This window comes from Rhinolophus ferrumequinum, chromosome 15, assembly GCF_004115265.2.
Source record: "Rhinolophus ferrumequinum isolate MPI-CBG mRhiFer1 chromosome 15, mRhiFer1_v1.p, whole genome shotgun sequence".
Taxonomy (NCBI): domain Eukaryota; kingdom Metazoa; phylum Chordata; class Mammalia; order Chiroptera; family Rhinolophidae; genus Rhinolophus; species Rhinolophus ferrumequinum.
In genome coordinates this window covers 43,653,003-43,659,634 of record NC_046298.1, presented here as the reverse complement: position 1 = coordinate 43,659,634, position 6,632 = coordinate 43,653,003, and positions in this window count along the sequence as shown.

Sequence of the window (6,632 nt, the reverse complement as noted above, 5' to 3'; positions counted from 1 at the left end):
ACGTTTGTGTGTGTGTGTGTGTGTGTGTGTGTGGTAAAATACACATCCCATAAAATTTACCATTTTTACCATTGTAAAATATGCCACTCAGTGGTATTAAGTACATTCACAGAAGAAATCAGACACAAAAAGGCCACTATTGTATGATTCTATTTATATGAAATGTTCAGAATTAGCAAATCCATGGAGATGGAAAGCAGATTAGTGGTTGCCAGGGGCTGGGAGGAAGGGAAATGGGGAGTGACTACTAACCCCAGGGTTTCTATCTGGGGTGATAAAAATGTTCTGGAACTACATAGGGACCCAGCAATTCCACTTCTAAGTATATACCCCTAAAGAATTGAAAACAGGTATTCAAACAAAAACTTGTACACTCATGTTCATGGCAGTCCTATTCACAGTAGCCAAAAGATGGAAACAACCCAAATGCCTATCGCCTGACAATGTATAAACAAAATGTCGTCCGTCCATACAATGGAATATTATTCAACCACAAAAACAAATGAAGTCCTGACACTTGCAATGACATGGACACCCTTTGAAGACGTTGTGCTATATATTTATCTTAACCTATTTTTTTTTTTTAAATTGAACTTGTACTTGTGCCATTCATGGCATCTTTATTCATAATGGCCCCAGATTGGGAACCATCCAAACGTCTGTCAACAGACGAATAGATAAACAAACTGGGATGCATCAATTCCTCAGCAATAAAAAGCACTGAGCGCCGGGCATACGTAACAACATGGGTGAATAGCACAATAATCCGAGAAAGGAATCAGGCTCAAAGCAGTACATGCTGTACGATTCCACTTATATGAAATTCTAGAAAGTTAACGTTAGAGTGGCAGGAAGCCAACTGTTGTTGCCAGGGGCTTGGGATCAACAGACAGGATACACTACAAAGGAACACAACAATATCTTTTTGGAGTGCTAGAAATGTTCCATATATTGATTAGGGTAGGGGTTCTATGACCATGTACAATTGCCCAAATTCACCAAACTGTACACTTAAAATGGGTGGATGTTATAGTATAGATATTACACCTCAATAAGTCGATGGAAAAGAAAAAAGAAAAATTTACTGAGCAGGGACTATTTGCCAGACCCTGGAAAAAGCCAATTCTAACTCTTCTAATTCTCAGAACAACCTATCAGATAGATGCTATTACTATCTCCAATGCACAGCTGGGGAAACTGAGGCAGAGGGAGGTCAGGTAACCTGCCCAAAGTCCCACAGGTAGGAAGCCGTAAAACTGGCATTTCTATTTATCTTGGTGGGATGTAGCTCCTCGGGACCCTCTTGGCATTTCTCCCCTCCCCCCATTGTTGGTCCCGCCTTTCACTCCTGCTTCTCTCCTCCCTGTTTCTTCCTTCCCCCTCTCATACAGGCCTGATTATTTCTCTGCTCTCTTTTCCTCTCTCCATCTCTCCCCTCACCCCCTTGTCTTTGTCTTCCCTCCTGCTCCTCCTGTTCTCTGAGCCCCTCCCTAGCTGTTTCCAGGACTAATTTAGCAAAGCCCCAATCCTCTTACCCAGGGTCCAGCCTCAGCAGAAAGGCAGGAGAATTAGCGAGGATTAGGTTCCGATGCCTGGCCCATCGGGAGGGGACTTCGTGGAGACAACCGAGTTTTAACGAAGTGATGCCCTCCCCACTCCTATCCCCTCCATAGGAAATCATGCCTGGGACACACAATAATAATAAAATCACGGCTAAACTCTCTATCGAGCACTTACCAGGAGCACTGTTAGGCACTGTCTTCGTAATTCTCCCTCACTGAATCCCTCACTACCATCATGAGGTAAGAGCCATCCCTCCTCCCCTATTTTATGGATCAGAAGGGGTTAATAAGTTTCCCAAGACAAACAGGATCCAACCCATCTTCTGATGAGCCTTAGGTTAAAGAGGAAGAGACAGAGGCTGGGAGGTGAGGATGGAATGGCCCTGGGGCCACACAGATTTCCAGAGCAACTCATGTTTGGTAACTTCAAAAGGATAGTTTCATCCCCCTCAAAATATGGAAGAGATGACAGACCGAGAGGGAAACCAAGAGGGGAGGGAAACAGAGGGGGAAATACATTCCAAGAAGGAGGAACAGAAAGCAGGGCCAAGGAGGAGATTAGGCAGGGAAAAAAAAGATAAGACAGATGCCAGGTATTGTGCAAGGTATTATTTCTTCCTGAAGTATGTGATAGAATTCACCAGTTTGTAAGAGAGTTAATTATGTATTTAATTTATTTACCAGATACATAAGTGTTCATCTTTTAAACTTTCTTCAGAAAGTTGTAGTTCTTAAGGAATTTGTGCACCTCCTCTAAGTTGTCAAATTTATTGGCATTCATTTGTTTAAAATATTACAGTTTTCATCTCATTTATCTATAGCATTAAATGATATATCGGATATCAGATAAAAAGAAAGACTAAAATCAACCATTTTAACCATCATCTCAAGAAGTTAAGACAGAGGGAAGAAATAGGACAGAGGGAAGAAATAATAAATATGAGAACAGCAATAAATAAAATCAGACATATTTTGTTAAAAACTAATAAAATCGATAGCTTCCAAACACACTAACAAAGAGAAAAAGAGAGAAATTACCAAGGTCAAGAATGAAAAAGAGGGCATTACTAAAGATTCTACGTTAAAGACATTTATGATCCTAACAGGATATTATGAACAAATTTACACTAAGAAATTTGAAAATTTAAATGACAAATTCCTAGCAAAATGTAACTTACCAAAGCAAGCACACACACACAAAATAGAAAATCTGAATAGTCCTATTAAAGAAGAGTAATCCCCAGAATTGAAATTCTTCACACAAAGAACACTCTATGCCCATTTGGCTTCATCCACAAACTCCACATAACAATTAAGAAAGAAATTACATTGATCTGATGCAAACTTCCAGGGACTTGAAAGAGAGAAAACATTTTTCATTTCACTTCATGAGGCCTGCACAAACTTCAATACCAAAAACATGAACTCATGAACCAAAGTCCTAGACAAAATATTATCAAATGGAATCCAGCATGCATCATGGGAGGATAAGCCATCCTGACCAAGTTGAGTTTATTTTAGGAATAATATCTCAGGAATGCGAGAATGGTTTAATATTCAAAAACCAAGGAATTTGCCATATTAATATACTAAAGAGAAAATCATATCATCGCCATACGATGGAGGCATTTGATAAAACTCAAAATTCATTTTTGATTAAAAATAAGAAACTCTTAGAAATGAGGAAGAGAAGTGGATTCCTTAATTTGATGAAGGTATCTGCAGAATAATCCTATAGAAAATATTTTGTTTGATGTTGAAATGTTGAAAGCTTTCCTTCAGTTACTGGGAATGAGACAGAGCCATCTAGTGCTCAGCACTTCTCTTCAACACTACTGAAGGTCCATGCAATAAGGAAATAAAGGTGCAATCAAGAAAGAAAAGGAAATAAAGGGTATGGCTTAGAGAGAGAGAGAGAGAGAGAGAGAGAGAGAGAGAGAGAGAGAGAGAGGGAGAGGGAGAGGGAGAAAGGAAGGGAGGGAGGAAGAAAACCATCATTTATAGATGACATGATTGTGTAGGTAGAAAACCCAAAAGAATCTATAGATAATCATTTAGAATTAATATGAGAATTTCACAAGGTCCCTGGATAAAAGTCAATAGAACAAAAACAGGTTATTTTTCTGCACTCCAGCCACAAATAAATAAGAAACAACTTTGAAAAAAAAAACTGATAGAATTTACGATAATATTAAATACTTTGGGGGAAAAAATCTAACAAAATCTGTGTATGATCATTACACAGAAAACTCTACACTATAACAGAAAAAAACATTTAAAGTAAAATGAATGGAAAAGTTGTTCAACTTCATTGGTCATCAGGAAAATACAAAATAAAGCTACAATGATTTTCTGCTGCACACCCATCAATATGGCTAAAATTAAAAGGCAGACGTTTTGGTGAGGATACAGAGTAAAACCATTTTGAAGATCTATTAAGCATTATCTACTAAATTTGAGAAATGCCTCCTCTATGGCCCAGAAATTCCACTCCTATTTTGTCAGAAGACATGCACAAAAATGTTCATAGCGTCATTGTTTGAAAAACCCCAAACTGGAACCAGCCCAAATAGCTACTGAGGAGAGATTGGATAAATTAACGGTGCTATATCATACAATGGCAAACTACACAGACATCAGAATGCAGACAGACCATTGCTAAGGCAACAGGGATGACTCTTACAAACAATGATGAACAAAAGAAAGCAAACACAAAAGAAGACACATTCCATGATTCTATGCATCTGAAGTTCAAAACCAGGCAAAACTAACCTGTAGTATTGGAAGGCAGGATAGTGATTACCTTTGGTTGAGACTGGGAGCTGCCATGAGGGAGCTTCAGCATTGCTAGAGATATTCTGCTTCTCACTCTGGGAGGTGGACATAGGCGTGTTCACTTTGTGATGACTTATTGATTTGTGCATTTTTCTCAACCAGTGGTATACTTCAGTGAAACATTTCTTTGTTTTTTGTTTTGTTTTTTCTATGTTTTGCTGCTGATGAAGCTGAAGGCCATTTCCCAGGGAGAACAAAAAGAGGCCGAGATTAAAAACAACAACAACAAAAAACCCTGAGGGTTGCTAGGTGGGGATGGGGGAGAAGGTAAAGGGATTAGAAAGTACAAATTAGTAATCACAATATAGCCACAGGGCTATGAAAGACAATTTGGGGAATATAATCTATAATGTAGTAAAGATTTTGTAGGGGGTCAGATGGGCACATGTCTTATTAGGGAGATCACTTCATGGACTGTGTAGATGCCTGACCACTGCGCTGTACACCTGAAGCTGAAGCTGAATAATATGGAATGTCGACTATAATTATATATATATATGTGGTCACGGGATGTGGAGTACAGCATAGGGAATAGTATCAGTGGAACGATAACAGCTATATATGATATCAGAGGGGTAGTAGATTGGGGAGAGGGGTTATCACTTTTTGAGGGGTGTAAATGTCTAACTATTACATTGTTTTGTAATAAAACTAATTTTTAAAAAATGAAAAAAGGGCCGTCCCGGTGGCTCAGGCGGTTGGAGCTCCCGTGCTCCTAACTCCGAAGGCTGCCGGTTCAATTCCCACATGGGCCAGTGGGCTCTCAACCACAAGGTTGCCAGTTTGATTCCTGGAGTCCCACAAGGGATGGTGGGCTCCACCCCCTGCAACTAAGATTGAACACGGCACCTTGAGCTGAGCTGCCGCTGAGCTCCCGGATGGCTCAGTTGGTTGGAGTGCGTCCTCTCAACCACAAGGTTGCCGGTTCGACTCCTGCAAGGGATGGTGGGCTGCGCCCCCTGCAACTAGCAACAGCAACTGGACCTGGAGCTGAGCTGTGCCCTCCACAACTAGATTGAAGGACAACGACTTGAAGCTGATGGGCCCTGGAGAAACACACTGTTCCCCAATATTCCCCAATTAAAAAAATAATAAAAAATAAAAAAATAAATCTTTGTTCTCAGAACTGTTCTCAGGATCGTTCAGCTGGGATAGAGACAGATGGGTAGCTAATACAAGGATATGTAGATGGACAGATGGACAGAAGGATACATAATCTGAAAAACAATATTGGAACTTGGACATTGAATAATTGGGGAGGCAGGAAAAATTTTGGAGGACACAAAAGTAGAAAGAAAATTTATATAGAATGCAGTGATAGGGCTCCAAGGATCTGAGGGATAGAGGAGAGTGTCCTGTCCACTCAGCTTGTCATCACTGAGGCGGGGGGTGCAACATAAAGTTTGTCATGGCAGAGGGAGGAACTAAGGGTAGGGGGGTGCAGCCAGCTGAGAGCTCAGTTAATAATTATAAAGCACTTCGAATAAAATAAAGCACTTAGAATAGTGTGTAGCACATAAGAAAAATATTTGAATCTCTCTCTCTCTCTCTCTCTCTCTCTTTCTCTCTCTCTCTCTCTCTCTCTCCTGCGAATAACATCAGAGCTCCTCCAGGCCCTTCCCGATCTGGCCCTCTGCCCCACCTCTGTCTTGCTGGCCTCTTCCTGCCCCTAAAACCAAGCAAGCTCAGGGGCTAAGGCCAGGGGTAGGGGCCCAAGGCGGGCAAGGTAGGCTGTCCCTTACAGCAGTGGTTCTGTGGTAAGAACCACTTACAACAGAAGTAAGTGGTTCTTACTTCTGTCAGGGCCCAGTGAAGGCAGGCAGGGTGGGTGCCTCAGGCTCACCCAGGCTGGTGCCCCAGGTCGGCTCCCTCCTCCGCATCCCCCCTTCCCCTTCCCCCTCCATCCAATGACTGAAGCCACCCGGAAACTTGCAGGGAGGCTCTGTGTGCCTGGCCCTCTGCTCAGTACCTGAGTCAGTAGTATCTGAATCAGATACTACTCCCCGATTCAGGCCAGTTGTATCAGCATCACCTGGGAACGAGTTAGAAATTCGAATTTTGGGCCCCGCCTCTGCACCTACTGAATCAGAAACTCCGGGGGGTGAGACCTGGTAATCTGGTATTAACAAGCCCTCCAGAGCATTCTGATGCCCACTAGAATTTGAAAATTGCTGGCTGTGAAAGGCTGGTTTCCCAGGAATGTTTATGTTTGATCTGCATGGTAGAGGCCAGTCA